The sequence below is a fragment of the Anthonomus grandis genome, chromosome 1 (assembly GCF_022605725.1).
Source record: "Anthonomus grandis grandis chromosome 1, icAntGran1.3, whole genome shotgun sequence".
In the NCBI taxonomy this organism is placed as follows: Eukaryota; Metazoa; Arthropoda; class Insecta; order Coleoptera; family Curculionidae; genus Anthonomus; species Anthonomus grandis.
In genome coordinates, this window is record NC_065546.1 from 46,779,928 (window position 1) to 46,797,577 (window position 17,650).

Genomic DNA, 17,650 nt, shown 5'->3' on the forward strand with positions numbered 1-17,650 from the left:
AACAAAAAAAATTAACAAACCATAATATAGTAAGAATACAATAAAACTAGATTTAACATATAATACAAATAAACAAATTACAATATTAAAATTGAAACTTAAATTTACATATACAAAGATAAAATATTAGAACTTTAATATTAAAGAATGTTAAAAAAAAGACACAGTGCATTTAAAATCTCTCTGCTAAAAAGTCTCCTATTTCATAGTAGCCTTTTGCAACAAGCAATCCTTTTATATTTCTTCGAAAGAGCTTTTTATTATAAATCTCTTTATTATCTGCAGGAAGATGATTATACAGCCTTTCATCATCGAAAATAAAAGATTTTTTTATTAATGTACTGTTGGGTATAGGTGTCTCTCTATCATGTCTTTCTGTTACATTGCTGTAGTTTCTATATTTTTTATGAATAAGACAAACGGATTCCAAAATGAATAAAGAAGGCAGAGTTAACATTTTGTGTGAAATGAAAAGTTCTTTGCATGAATACCTCGCTCCAGATGTATCTGATAACCCTTTTTTGCAACACAAAGACACTTTTGAAAAGTTGGTCATAACATGCACCTCAGAAACATAATCCATACCTTGGATTTGATTCCATTAATGCAAAATAAGTATTTTTGGCAACACTAAACTCAACCTCCTGGGACACTATCTTAAGAGCATAATAATTTGATGCTAGTTTAATGGTTAGTAGCCTTATATGGCTTTCAAATTTTAATTTATTGTCTATGCCTATTCCCAAAAATGTATTTTCACTCAAATTTTTTAAATCACTTGTACCTAAGGATACTTTACTTAAACTGCATTTAAAATTTATAATACTGGTTTTGGCAATATTTAGAGTTAATTTATTACAGTCACACGATTTTTTTATCACAGCAATGTCTCTATTTATTCTTTCATTTAGATTTGCAGCATTAATATCATGCCACAGCACTATTGCATCATCTGCAAATTGAATAAATTTACCTGTGATCTTTACACTTGCCATGCATTTATGTACAGTAAAAACAATATCGGACCCAACACTGATGCCTGGGATACCACGTGTGATACATTGCTTCCTTGACAATAATAATACACAGCCCATACATAGGGCTGTCTCTTCAAACCATTGAAGAGACAGCCCTCTAAATCCGTATCCTTCAAGCTTCCACAGCAGCATTCCATGATAAACAAAATCAAATGCCTTGGTCAGTTGATTCCCAGATATAAAAGACTCTAAAAATGACAAAATGGCATTTAATGTTCCTTTGGTCTCCTAAAACCCAAACTGCTCACTCAGAATGATATTTTTTTGCGTCAGATATGACACCATGCGGTTTTTTACTAATTTTTCAATAATTTTGGACAGGGTTGAGAGTAATCCTATGGGTTTGTAATTGTAATTGTAATTAGAGGGAGTTTTAGGATCATTATCCTTATGCAAGGGAATTACTCTTAAGAGATTCTGGAATTATGTCTGTAGAAAAAGACTGATTTATGGAACTTATCAAAGTATCTAATGCAGCATCAGAAATATTTAAGAAGTGCTGCCCAGTTACTCCATCATAATCAATGAGATCAATTATTAATGGGAGACCCAAAAAAGCTATGTCAAAACTACAGAAGCAACTCACTACTGATTATGACAAACACATTAGTCCCTAATATCCTGCTAAATAGACTGACTTCTTTTGCGGAAAGGTGTGTTGCTCCTAATACAGTTTGGATTTCGAAGTAGAAGAGAAAAAATAGATCAGATATTCAACGCGAGACAAATTTTGGAAGTAATGCAAGCACGCCCAAGCTACATTTGCTCTATTTGTAGACCTTAAACAGGGTAATGACCGCATCGACCGCAATCATGAAAATTATCTGTTTCCCAAATAAACCTATTAATCTGACGAAGATGTGCATCCTCGAATGCAAGGCCCGAGTTAAAGTTGAAAGCAGAACGTCAGAGCGCTTCAATATTTAAAGAGAGTGACGATAGGGTAACTCGCTTACTACTTGTTCAAATATCTCTAGAGTATGTAATAAGAGGGCTAGAAGATAAGGTTATAGAAATGGGCAGGAAATTAAAGGTGTTATCATACGTGGACGATTTGGAGATCGCGTGAAACACAAAGGTAGGGCTTAGAAGACTATACCAACTCTACTTCAAAAGAAAAAAGATATATATATATATATATATATATATATATATATATATATATATATATATATATATTTGCTTTTTTGCGCTGAAATAAGAGTAGCTATAGAAGATAAATCTACATTGCTATTAGCTTTAGTTTAAAAATTCAAATGTGACTTAAGATTACCTGCTATAGGAGCTGTTATCTCTTTTTATCAGTTTAAGTTAGTGAAATTGTCCTATAATTGTGCGCATCCATTTCTAGTTTAAGTATTCCATAATTATTGAGATTTGATTTCGATTATCGGAGATTGGCCTTAGTGTATAGGTTCATATGTAAGACACTAGGTAAGACCGACTCATGCATCCCGGTACATCAGAGAAAGTATCGTACAACTCATAAAAAGACAAAATATTAGAAATACCAGTATATGTGTTATAATAGGTAATAAATAAAGTGTAGGAATCAGCGCAACGAGAAGCTAAAACAGGAGAGGAAATAGGCAAGACTAAAACTGACATACTTTAAATATTAAAATATAAAAAATTTAGCTTTATATAAGCCTAAAGCAGAATTTAGCTAAGGAGATCTATGACAGGTGAACCCTCCAAATATCATATAACTGCAACAAGTTATGTATTTAAAACATGATTCTTTATATTCAATAAAAAACTACTCGGTGAATATTCTTTCATATGATTAGGTAGACAATTTCACATAAAAATACCTGTGTATTCAATTGATTTTTTAAAAGCTGAAATTCTATGAAGTAGGGTTTCTAGTATTATATGAAACTTCCTGAGTAAAAATTATATATTAAATTATACATTTGAACTTTTCTCCTATTGCTCATATTACTTAAAAAAGAATTTGAACTTAAATAAGGAGTGGTGTGATTTTTAAATGGTACGTTAAATGAATATCTCATGCAGCTATTTTTAAATTTTTGATTTTTTTAGATAAGTTAACTGCTAAAGAATCACCATACACAATGTCTCCGTAATCAAGCAATGATAAAACAAGCAAAACACGCAGCCAATATTTTATTTTTGGACTGCTACCACCAAAAACATGATTCTGTACTTTTAAATTGTACATAAGCGGCGTTAATTTAATTATTAATACGTGTTGTAAAAGTTAAATTTAAATCAGTTACCACTCCTAAACTCTTTTTCCCAATAACAATGGGTATATTCTCATATGCTTCCTATGCTTCATCCCATATAATTATTTTAAAAAGTTTTTATTTTTTGTTACCAACTTCATATAAGACTTCAAAGCATTCAGTTTTAAATTATGATTTTTATTGAATGAAGCCTGATAAAAGTTAAAAGGCTGCTCTTTCTTACCCAGGTGATATAAATATAATTCTTGAGTTTACAAATAAAGAAATAGAGCTTACAAAATCAAAAGGTTCTGCAAGGCAGCGTTATCTGCATAAGATAGATAAAGAGGAGCTTATGGGATTGTTTGGGTTTCTTCACTTTGTTAGAGTTTTAAAAGATGCACGTCTTTCCCTGGAAGATATGTGATCCGAAAAATTTGGTGTAGCAATATTCCGTTACATAATGGCAAAAAACTTATTTAAATTTCTAGAAAATTGTTTACGATTTGATGATAAAGCCACATGCTGAGAGAAAAGCAGTAGACAAATTCTCACCGAGAAGAGAGACTTTATAAGAAACTGTGAAAGCAACGAATATATTTTTGAATAAGCTTTTAAATTCTAGGGGACGATGTCTATTTAAAATGTATTTACCGAGTAAGCTGGCTAAATTTGGTCATAAGATTATTATCATATGCGATGCAAAAACATCTTATATGTGGTCTGGTATTGCATATACTGGAAAACATCCCGATAGAAATCGTCAGGATGTTTCGATTTATATCAAATTCCTATCAGGAATCAATCGCAATATCGCAATGGCTAATTGGCTTTCTTCATTCGAATTACTAGAAAAGCTGCTTAAAAATAAGCTTACTATCGTAGAAACACTACGAAAAAATAAAAGGAAAATACCCGTATAATTTCAAAAAGTGAAAGCTGATACGGAGAGTTCAATAGCAAAGATTACTTTGCTAATAAACCTTAAACCTATTAATGTTTATTAGGATACTACGTAAGACAAGATGCGGAACAAATAAAGATGGTACCTGCCGACACTTGTTTCTGCTTTTTGGCATCTTTAGGGCAAAACAATTAAAAAAAAAGGAAAAAGTAATGGAAAGAAACCTAAGGAATCACGAACAAGAGCAAATAACCAACATGTGTAATCAGCTCTATTAAAGCCGGCTTTAAAGAAAAAATACAGCATTCACACTGAGGCAGCAAAAGCTACCGGTGTGATATAACCTTAACCCGAGTCGAAATTATTTCAATGAGTGCAAGCTAGCACGGAGAGTTAAATAGTACATTATAGGTTAATGGAGATACTCTGTAAGACGGGAAGCAGAACAGGTAAAGATGGTACCTGCCGACGCGTGTTTTCGATTTTTGGCTTTTTCAGGGCAGAACAACCACAAACTCAAAGCAAAAATTAAAAAAAAACTTTTTTCCTTTAGGTTTCTGGTCGCCCTGCCTTGAAGAAACCAATTTTTTTATATGAAACGCAAAAAAAATCATTTATCCGCTTCTGCCTTTTCCAGAGATATTAGTTTGGTACTACATGTATTAGAAAAGAAGATATTAGTTCTTTTGATAAATTTCATTTTTTTTAGGATGACATAAATTTAAAAACCATGGGGCCAAAAATAGCGACGCTTTATAATTCTACTAAAGGAGGAATACATATTTTTGATCAGCTTTGTTCCTCAAAAAAGTCGCGCGAAAAACAAAAAGATTAAGCCCTTAAAAGTTTTTTATGATATGTTGGACGCTGTTGAAATTATTTTATACTATATCGATTCCAAACATTAATGAATAATGCTGGTACGCGATCAAATTTTCTTTAAAAAATTAGGTTATGTTTTGGTGCAAAATCATATACAGAAAACAGCGGAAAATAAAAGATTTCGAAGGAAATAAAGAGGATCTATTTACATTTACCTAGGATATCCTAAAAAACACCCGATGCCACAACAACCTCCAAACCGTTGAAGTCCTTAAGACTTTTGCGCAAGACTCAAGACCGAAAAGGACGTCACATTTGCGTGCATTGTGGAAAAAATATGTGCGCAAAAAAAAAGAAGAATATAAATTGTAACCTTGCCTTGCTATATTTTTAAGTGTTATTCTACTTTAATTGTGGACCAGCATATAGGAAACTGACGAATATATTTCTATCGAACTACAAACCTCTACCAAAGGCCGAAATAACTCCATATCTTTACAATTAAAAAAGCAAGGAATTTTTACTGGTAATTTTACCAAAAACGAGAAAATCAAGATGTGGAAGGCGAAATCATTACCTGTGAAATACTACAATGAGATTAACCAAGATTATGTCGACAAATCAGCATTAAAGTACTGATTGGTTTTAAAATAATTGTTTTGTGAAACAAAATCTTCATGCATTGCAAGATCGAAAAGTTGCAATAAAAATCAGCATAAATACATAACAAACGACGGACCCATAAATGATGATAAATGAAGATATGGCTTTCGACCATCAGAAACCATAAACTAAATACAAAGAACGTCATGACCCAGTAGCAAGAAGCTACGCGGCTTACAGTAACTGAAACAGTAAATCATAATTAACCAGACATTGTGTTCTTAGACAGACAGAACAAGAAAACGACATTTATTTACTGAAGTAAGTTTTTCTAATAACAATTTGGTGGTGAAGCAATACAAATGTATGCAGCTTGTATACTAAGAGTTATAATTTTAATAACAGGCATAATACATTTTAGATAATATTATTGTAAATCACTTTAGTTTAAAATTTCTGAAATTTGTTAACTTGCTTACTTTGACTCTCAGTTGACAAAAACAAGCAATACACAAAGAGGGTGAAAAACACAAAATTAATGAGATTTTTGTATTTGACTATCAGTAATCTCTTAAAATTATCGGCCTCCATTGGCAAAAACAATGTACGAAATTCTAAGTAATTCTAAATTTTTTCATGGATCTTTAAAAACATAGCACACAAAAAACCTATAGGTCGTAGGTCAGAAATATTTATTTTTCAACAAGCAAGAATCACAGCTCATTTTTACTCATTAGGGAATTGGCCAAACAGAATGCATTTATTAAAATTATTTATATAAGGGAATTTTCACTGGGCAAAAGATCACTATATTTTTCTATCAGACTTACAGGAATTTGATTGAATGCTAATTATTGTATTTAGAATAAGAAATTCTAAACTGAAAATGCTTGTCGAATATAATTATTTTTTAAATTGTCAATAATATCTCTCAATAGATTCTATGAAAGAATTGATTTTAGCTTTATGATTTTCTTAAAGATTTAGTATTACTATATTGCCATTTTCTTAATCATCTATCAACCACTAGAATCTTAAGATTTACACACATACATCTTTACTACTTATATTGCTTGAGAAGTCTCTTCATTAAAGCTACTAGACTATTCGCCATAAAAATCAACTAGCAGCTGCTCATTGGAAATTTATTTAAAAAAAATAAATTTATGAAAAGAGACTATTAGTTAGATACTTAATGAATGAAACAAATTCTGATTTATTTTCTATAAAACAAGCTCCAAATAATTAAGTTAAATTAACATTCCTTATAGCATAAAATGAGTTACTATTACGTTAAAAAGTAAAACCTGCATAAAAAAAACAAGGGAAACTAACCACTAATTTGAAATTTTGTAAAACAAGCATAGCAACAGTAGATTTTAATTTAGTACTACGTTTACATGTTTACAAGAACGGTCGGGGATTTAAAATAAATTGAATCCGAAAAGTTCTGTTCCCTTTGAAACAAACTGCATTAATTTCGAATTAAATAGAGCGACGGACGAAAAGCAAGTCCATGTCGCTTACACAACACGACATTTCCCTACTAGGACGGTAAAAGGTAAGCGCTGTTGGAGTCTTTTTACAACGTTTTTCAATACATTGTTTATTTAAATTTTTCGAAATATAGTTAATTAAACCAATCTTTTTAATATACTGTTTTGAATTTTAATTAATTTAATTTGCAAACCGGAATAGTTCATATAATCTTAGTAGTTAGCTAATTAAAATAGTTAGAAACCTTTTATGTAGTAGTCTTACACAATAGTGTCTTTAGCATACTGGGACAAGTTTTGATATTTTTTTACTAGTACTTTTACTATGAACAATATTAGTGCTATAATATTAAGGCTACTGTACAGAGTTCTTTGTTTTCTGTAGTAGAATTTATGCGACTGTTTACTGAAATAAAGCCTTACTACTCTAATTGGTAAAAATATAAATTAAAGTTATATTTTTCTATTTTAGGAAGACGAAAGTTACTGTAGTCATTACTAAAATATATGATGTTGGGTCAATGTATACGTATGTATATGATGATGACGTATCATTACGTATATTAGTGCCTTAAATTTAAGAATTTTTTTTATTGATATATACTGCATGGAGTAAGAGATAATGGTTATTTTTATTGAAAGCAACTACAACTACTGTATTTAATACAAAGTTCATATGGAATTGCATAATTACTAAATAATATTATACTTACTATATTTAAAAATAAAATCGCCAGTCTAAAAAAGGTACTTTTTAAGCAATAACAAAAAGCAATAACATTAATATTAGATAGTGCTGAAAATAAGTTGTCTAAAGAAAAAAGTTATTATGTTGCATTTAATAAAGTTTATATAATTATTATAGTCTTTTCTACATAACTAAACAACATGACCAGTCTAGTAAACAAGTGACTTGCAACAAAAAAATTATTATTGTAAAATAGGTATCTACTGTAGATATCTTTTAGGTATCTTAATTTACTTCTATCATCTGCTAATTTACTCTGCTAGTTCTGTAATGCTACGTTTTTAGTTAAGTAATGATACTTTATAAGAAACTACTCTACTACTACATTTAAGAGATATTATTAAAGTTTTCATTTTACCTCAGGCTGGACATTTTGTTTCATGAATTTTAGATAAATTTTTAATGCCTTTTAAGCATTTTTAATAATTTTTAATTTTGTAGCAAGTATTTCACCTATTTTCTTTCCCTATTTTTTATGCTTTTGTAATATTTTTCATGTCTTTTAGTCATTTTGTTTCTGGCTTATGATCTTTTAAAATCAAAGTCATTAACCACTCAGAAAAACTCAAATGGGTGGGCGTCAAGATACATAATATAAAAAAAGGAAAATATAATAAAAATGTATTGGGCGTATCCATTTAAGTTATGCATAGCTGTTATGTTTCCAACTGACACCGAAAAAAGAAAATTGACCTTTCAGCAGCAGACGAGAAAAACTTCTTGGAAAAATTAATATGACACTTTAACTGTTCTGAACATAATTTAAATATTTTTTAAAGAAAAATCACTTACCACTCGGAAAAAATCAAATAAGCCAGGATCACATAAACTTTTATATATTATATATAAAAGTTTGTTATTGTGTCAATATAAGTTAGGCTTAACTAATGCATACGTTCCCAACTGACTGAAAAAATAGAAAAATCGACATTTCAACAAACTTCTATCAGGACGGTAAAATAATAATTTTTTAAAACAATTTTTAATTTTTGTTTCAGGAATTGAAATATCCTAGGAAAACCTAATATAACATTGAGCGTACTTAAACACGGAACATTTTGCATTCAAATCTGGTACTATAACAACTGTGCTAGAAATACATCTCAAAAATGATGTTAAAAATCTCAAAACTTTGTACTAGCAACGATGATGAACAAGATGTTTGCGCCAATAATCTTTTAGTGATGGTTTTTTATCCAATCCCATTCAAAATAAAATAGCAATAAATGTTCGTATTTCGTTATAATTAGTATCCACCCATGCATTTAGGCGAGAATATTGGCCAATATTTTCATTCGTTATTGCAAGAATAATTTGCTGTTCCGCGTATCAATTTGTTTCGACAACGATCTTATTAATAACATCGTCGGATACAAGTAATTCAAAAAAATGAAGTTCATCCTTACCGCACATTTAGGTCTGCAAGGCCAGTGAAATTCCAATATTCATTGGTAGAGTGAATGTCGAAAAATTTCCTGAAGCTGGTCTCCACTCCAGTCTTTCATCATTGCCTACAGAATCTATGTCTATATCTAACTGAGCAGATGTTGAAGGCTCGGAAGTATCTAAAAAAATGGAGGGTAGTGTATAAGATGATAATTATTACTAGGAAGAGAAAATATGAATTTTTTGACGTTAAATTTGATATACATAAGTATTTCACTTAGTTTCGTACGCGAGTTAGTATATTGAAACTTTTTACAACACTGTTTTTTTCTAATAACATTTTAGAAAATAAAATATATATAAAAATGGCCAAACCTCCTACGTACCTAACTGACGTACATACTTTATCTTTTTCTTTCTAGGGCGGTCTTCTTCAGAACTGCTTGAAGATATCACGCCGGCCAAATATGTCGGATCCAAATCAGAATCTGAAATATTTGAAAACTCGTCACTCATGTCGAGGTCTCTATAAATCTCTATTTCTTCTGCTGCAGCCTCCACTGCTTGTTGCATCTCACTCACTCAGTATTAGAAATAATTCTTTTCTTTGCCGCCATTGCTCCTCGAAATTATAGCTCACAAAACAACATGTTTTTACACCGATTTTTATAGAAAGAATGACTGAAGAAGGCAACAAACATAAAATGCACGTGGTATTTGCGTTTCTAGTGAAAACCGTACAACTGCTGCCATCTCTTTAGGCGAATCAACATTGACCTTGTACGTGTCTAGATAAGGTACACATGGCACACGACATCAAAAAATAAAACCTGTATAATCAGGTGCCATGTGTACCATATTTGGACACAGCTTTTTTAAACTAAAAAAAGCAAAAATTACATAAATTTTTACACATGCGTTCGTTTTGATGCACACAGACACTGTTTTTAATAAAAAAGTTACGTGGCTCGTAGGACCCGGTAATTTTTTTTCTAATTGGGACTGGCAGTTAACGTGTTAAGGTCTTCTATCTTTTTTCCTATCTAAAAACAATTATAATTTTTTTTCTTAGTAAGAAAATTGTGACATTTGTGAATTAAGCTAATTCTAGAAAATATAAAAGTAACTGAAATACGAAGAAAAGCCTTAACTACAGATCTTGCTAATAGGTATTCGTATTGAAGGGTTAAATGCCATTAGGGCTAATGGACATAATTGGCACCTTCATAGCATTCATTTGCTCTTTAGGGATGCTTTATGGGAATTACTGATATTAATGAAACATACGTATATATTTAAATATAAATTATGACCCAGTAATCAAAAAGCATTTACTGCTATTTTAAATAATGGCGTAATGCTATTTTTAATGGAATTTGAGCTTGTTTATTATTTCTGAGTTTTAATTATTTGATTAATTATTTGAAGCTTTTTTATGAAAATATATAATATTTAAAAAATATAAATAAAAAATATTAATATAGTAACAAATGGGCCTAACTTACCGTAACAAATAACTAGATATGTACCTTTCACTTTCTTATTATACGACTTGTCAATAATTATCACCTTTGTATAATGTAAATATTGTAATTTGTTACTGGGACACATATAACCCCGAATGCGTACTAATTGAAATAATTTAATAGTCAGTGTTACAGTTCATGCATAATTTGTGTGATTCGTTCATCTCAAGTAAATCACAAATAGATTTTTTTAATTTTTATTTTGTACATATAATACATACATACAATCCCTGGTTTTTTATCATAGTAATGGAAAAAAAATAAATAGAGTATTCTTTAAATAGCTAAAATAAAATATAATAAGAAAGCAATAAAATAGACAACTGATTATTTTTACATTTCTTATAAGAATAAATTATAAATGTATGTCCAAAAAAAGATTATTAATAATAAGCTGATCGGCGGAAAAACTTTCCTTTTTAATAATTGCTACTTTACTAAAACGCTAGTTATCCTCAATTATTTATGAATAAGCATTTATGTCAAATAGAACTAAATACAGATCTGAACTAATCTTGGTGATAAATTTTAGACTTACCGCCTTTCTCTATCTCATCTTCACCATAGAGCAGCTGCTACCCTATCTATTACATTACGTATTAATTATATTATATCCTCAAGCAAATAAGCTACTGTGCTCATACCTAAAGTTAAACCCAAATAAGTTATAAGTAAAGTGTTTCTAGTTCGCTAGCTAGCCGCAAGACACCCCTACTTTATATCCCTAATTAATCTGCCTGTTAGTGCTAAATGTCTTCATTAACTTGAGGTTTTACGAAGACGCCCAGATAAGGAAGGAGCCTTCTGCTAGGCTCTAGGTTGTCCCTTTTCGTCCCCCCTGCCCCGCTTACCAGAAAATGATTAGGGTGTTTTACCCTCCACATTTAAATTAGTTACGCCTTACTTGTATGGCTACAGGAAAACTAATACGGGATTAAGTATTTAAGAAAATAAGGGCTGTTGAGAAAGATTTTGTGAAAATCCTTTAGCACGGTTTTTGTTGATTTATTATCACTGAGAAAGGTATTATTATGTGTTTGTATGTGAAAATTATAATAAGGAACCAGGAAATCAAATGGGTGAAAAGTCACGTCTATTAGTAACGTTACTTGAAAGCAAACCTTCCCCTGAATAAGATACACCAAAACAATGAATGAAATGAAAAATTACAAGAACAATATCACTCGCAATATAGCAATAATAAAAAATATTATATCTGGAAGAAGTGAATTCTTTGTTGCCTATGGTGTTTGTATGCCTTTCATAATATTTTTATAATAATGTAAATACGTTAGTGATTCTCCTTACAAGGGACGCGTTTCGTGAGATGAATTCACTCAGTTTTCACCTTAAAAATAATTAAACGACAGTCAACGCGAGTTAGGTTAGAGTTTTTGACGTTGTTAATAAAAGTGTGTTCCTGAATTTTGTTACAATTGGTGTCATAAGTATGATATTAGTAGGAAGCATATTTTAGTGGATGGCTTTAACAAAAAGTTAGGCCAAGATGAAGACCGAAAAATTGATGGAGCTGCTGTTAAGAAAATTTGACGTGAAGAAACAAAATGAAGACTTGATTAGAAACATAAAAGATGACCTAAGGAAAGAAAATGAGGACCTCATTAAGACCATGAAAGATGACCTGAAAAAAAATTAAAATCGAGACAGAAATCAAGAATAACTTATAAAGCACTTTAGTGAGAGATTTGTGGACTTTATCTTTGCGCTTAAAATAAAGGTAAAAGAGAAAAAAAGGAGCTTTGAAAGATTTATATTTTAAGGTCTCTGCGACGGGCTTAGGCAAGCCTGCTCTGGATATTTTAAACCTTCTAACTCACTTTTATTCACTAAGTGATTGCAGGTTTGATAAGTAAGTCACAATGCGGTATTGTAAAAAAAAACAAAATTTGCAAAAATATAAAAGCGAGTGAATTTATGTATAGATTACGACACTTGAATTAAGGAAAGATACATAGAGGGAGTCAGTTCTGCGTTCTCTGGTCTTCGCTGCGCACAAACCAGAAGCATTTAGAACCTTAATGTGTCTACCATACACGCACAAGTTTGTTATTGTTAAAAGACAGAAAAATTAGAAAGATTTAATTAAAGTTATAGTAGTAATATAGGGAAATAGAATAAAGTTTAATTTGGAGAGAAAAATAAATAAAAAAATAATCAATATTATTTGAACGTTCACAAATTAAATGTGAACGGCCCAATACTTTTCGTCATATCTAATTTAATCTAAGTTCAACAAATCTTAAATATAATAATTTATTTGAGGTATCTAACAAGAAGGAAAATAAACTCAAAGTCTCCCAAATGTAGCATCTATTAGCTAGATTACGCATTTCGCCCTACGGCATCATCAGACCCAAAGTAGAGTTTAAGACATGCATTATGGTTAGACAATAATTCATAAAAAATATACCCTATTTCAAGGCAATAATACACATTAAAATAACGTATATTTTTTGTGTCTAGCCATAGCTGCATGTCCTAGATTTTTTTCTAGGTCTGATAATGCCGTAATGTGAAACGCGTAACCTTACTAATAGACGCTACATTTTTTAGACTTAACCTATGCATTTTTAACATTAGGGATATTTACATTACTCCTTGTAAAGTCTTGAGTTGTAAAAAAGTCTTGATTTTCATGAAAATTTAAAATTTGAGACAAGCTTATTCAGGAACTAATGACTGGCAGCTAAAAAAAAAGGGGTCGAAAGAAAAAACATGAAAGGATTTGAAGGAAAAAGAATATAAAAGAAAGAATTAAATTTTATGAAGGGCAAAAGAGCGAAAGGAACCGTGCAAATATAAACAAATATGTTGGCAGAAAATTGAAGATATCCAAAGGTGGAATTTACTTAGAGATTTCTACAATTTATTAAGGCATGGTCAAGTTTATAGCATCAGTTTATAGCAGAAACTGTAAAAGAATATAATAAATTTAGAGAGTGACAAAGAAAGCCAAATAAGCAAATAAAACCTAGTTGAAGACACTTTTCAAGAGAAAGTACATTCTTACAGATGGAGACGAGCAGAGCGTGGAGGTTTGCCAAAAAACGTGCTTAAGTACTTTTAATTTGACCCTTGAAAAAGTGAGAGTAATAATCGAAAAAAAAAGATTAAAAAATTCAAATATAAGTGTTCTCAAGACGATCGGGGAAAATATTAAAGGCATTATAAAGTAAACGAGGACTTTATTAGATGGCATGTTAATAGTTTTCCAATTTACAGCAGTCACTATTCTCGCGAGCGGACATTTAAAAAATGCCTTAGCCTCGATCTTTTAATTACCCAAATGTATCCACTTTACATTCAGTATTGCGAAGAACAAAATACAACTCCCAAAAAAAAACAGTATAATATTTTAATGAAAAGCTTTTTATTTCAGGCTCTTACAAACGATATTTGCTATAAAGTGGCATTTATAATATAAAGTTAAAGACATTTGGGAGCAAAAAAAACATCAAATTTATTTTCGTAATTGCGTTTCTTTTTATAAAAGGCAACTTTGGACTTATAATTTAACTGTTCATCAGACTACAACTGCTGGCACTTTGGGAAGTTGCTTTTTATGAAATTAGACAATTGCTGCTCGTGGAGGTCAAGAAATTGTTTCATGTGTCTGAAAATATGACCTGTCGCTACCAAAGGAAACGAAAGTCTTAAATTTTTATAGTGACTAAGCCAAACCAGACATATTTTTAAGTGCATAATGTTTTAAAAAATGCCAAGATCTAGACATAAATTGCAGGAGATCGATCAAATTTATGGAGCCTGGCCATACATATATGAAGGGCGATACAACTCATGCAGCAATTAAAATATGCTAGAAGAAAACGACAACTAAAATAGAAGTCGTTCATGGCCGGATTAATTTTAGAAGAACTGTGCCCAGAAATCCACCCTTACAATGTCAACAAACTTTTGACTGGAAAATTAATTTACAGAGAAAAAAAAGATTGGTGAAGTTGTTTGATGAATGCGGATTAAATGAATAAAGTTTTTCAATAAACGTGAGTTTAAGCTTTTTTAGAAAACGAGATTTAACAACAATAAAGAGTTTAAAGTTGTTGACCTAAGAAGGGGTGCTGCACACCACCGGCCTGTAGCTCTTGATATTGGTCTGCTTAGACCTATAAATCAAGAACCATTACCACTGGCTAATCTTAAAGTCAAAGATTTGTTAGATTTGCTGCCCTATATAAGCGCATCTAACAAACCATTTTATAAAAAGATTAAAAGAGCTTCTAACTTAAATGTTGTAGATGTTTAAGACCCTGACGACGAAGAAAATAATTAAGCTTTCTTGTTATTTTAGTGTATAAGGAGTAAATTTAATACTTTTCTAAAGGTTAATTATAACATTTCTTAACATAAATAACAAAGAGTGTTATTGCAATAGGTATTCTTTTATTGTAGCGGCCAGATCTATGACTTTTTAATATTTCTTTGACCAATGTCAATATTCCTTTTTGATTCTCGGGGCCAATGTCTATTTTTTGCAATCTAGAAGATAACATTAACTTTAAAAGAAATATTGCTTTAAAATCCTACAAATAAACAAAGTAAGACAAACTGGTTATAATTTACAAGGATTAAAAATAAAACAATACCATTAACCTTGTTTTTCTTGAAACAGCTGAAGTGGACATTGGCCCTTTTTGTACCAAGGTTCAGTGTTAACTAATCATTAAATGAAAGCATCCCAGGTATCATTAAAAATTTAAGGTTATAACTGAAAGTGCGAAATTGTGTTTTCTAAATGGATTTTTACTATAAAAGTGTCGAAGTACTGAACAAAATAGGTACTTAGTAATACTGCCAACCAGCTAAGAACTGAGTGAATGTGAAAAACTGGGTAATATTGCTAAAAAAAATCTGATATAATATTTGTATTGTGTACATCAGTTCAGTACCTTTTTGTAACAATGTTCAATATCGTCGCCGCAACTCGACAAAGTGACATAAATAACAGAAAATCATTCGACAAAAATCCAATTTCGGGTTATTCGGCGCTATCAAAGGAAACAACTCTGCCTGTGCATTTATTCCTGTCATATAAATATATATGCTGTTGAGTGAGAGACAGTCCCGAAGGATGGTGGCGTGCACTCGATATCTAGAGCGTCCGGGAACAGAGGCGACGCCGACGCTCTACCCTCGCAACGTTAAATCTGCTGCAGTTAACGTCTCGCAGGAACGAAGATATTTTACGTTTCAAAATTTTCTGTTAAAATCTTTATAAATCTCGCTTTGCTCGATACTAGGCATTCCTTCGAAAATCGAGTTTTCGTCTTGCTATTAGATACTATCGAGATTAAATAGGTCAAAGCATTTAAGAAATAAAGTGCCTCGGATAAATTTAGTTTCAGTAACTTTTTCGATTATATTTTTCTCTCTGAAGTAATTTTAGCTTTAATGATCGAAAATATAATTATTTTGATGAAATATCGTTAGGTAAAGTTTATTGAAGTAAAGGTACGTTTTGTATATTACTGTATGGAGGAAGAGAGAGTAGATACATAGATATATTATATATACATATGAATGGAGCTAAAGAAGTTTTGCTTCAGTCATGTGGTCTCAAGCGTACTAATTTTTTTATATATGGCATATGAGTTTCACATTCGATTTAAGTGTTTAAGCTAATAATACTGTAGTATTTTTGTACGAATTACTAAAGCTCTTAAGTAAAAAAGCTTTTTAATGACTTCAGAGTTCAGCCCCTATCCAGCTGGCCAATAATTTTTTTAAAAGAGGGTCGAGTAATACTTCATATGAAAGGCAAATTCAGTTCCTATATAAACGTTACTGAATAAATTTGCTTTCTTTATATCTTTTAGATTTTTAAAATATACAGTTTTACAACGTCTTTTTTTTTTGAAATTGAAACGTTTATTTGGTAACTGATTTTTTTCTAGGTAAGCAATTAACAAGTGTTGGGTCTAAAGCATTTACATTTATAAATAAATTCTTGTCTATGGAAGAAATATGGTCTTCTTAAAGAAAGTTTTTGTACACATTTATAGGAAATAGGTACGTAATTAATAACGTATCAAATGCTTAAATAAAAAACTAATTATTACGCATATGCATAACATAAATGGATATGATAGTCTTTATTTTATATTTCCTTTGAAAAGCATTAACAACATAATTAATAAACATCATTGAAAATTAAATTTTCAGCAGAAAAGTTATTAGTTATTTAAAATTTTATTAGTGGAAAGACATAACAGATATTACGCTTTCTTGTGACATCTTATATATGCCTAAAATATGCCTGATCCAAAATCCACTTTTGATAGGTATTAATATTATATATCTTTGATGTTAGGTAATAAGGGCTTAAGTCAAAAAATATAGTTTTTCAGAAAACGAATTTGAAAATTTCAAAAATTGCTGTAAATCCGATTATTAATCCAAAGCCTAGAGTTTTTGATATTAATCAGAGTATTTAATTCTTTGTCAGATCAAATACTATTAATTATCTACAAAAGTGTATTTTCCAAAATTTGAATGACTTAAGTGTTTATCAACAAAAAAAAGTTTTTTTTAGCTTACTGATTTTTAATAAAGGACTTATGTCAGAATGAAGTAACTTTTAATAAGGCAAATAATATCAAACTAACTTTTTTTTCCTTAGAAACTAATTGATTCATTTAGCCTAAGTAAGTATTTTATTTTCTTCTTGTTCTACTGCTTCATCCACTAGATCTGGGTCATTATCAATAACTTTAGTATCGGTAGGTAAATTTTGATAAAATTGGTGAAACACTGGTGGCACCAAAGAAAGAAGCGAACACAAGTCTTTCTTTTTCTCCTTTGATATTGGAAGTAACCCTTTAGTATACAGTTCCTTAACTACCAAATCTTTTAGGTTTTGACTTTTGCCCCGTCTCAGAAAGCTTATAATTTTAAAAT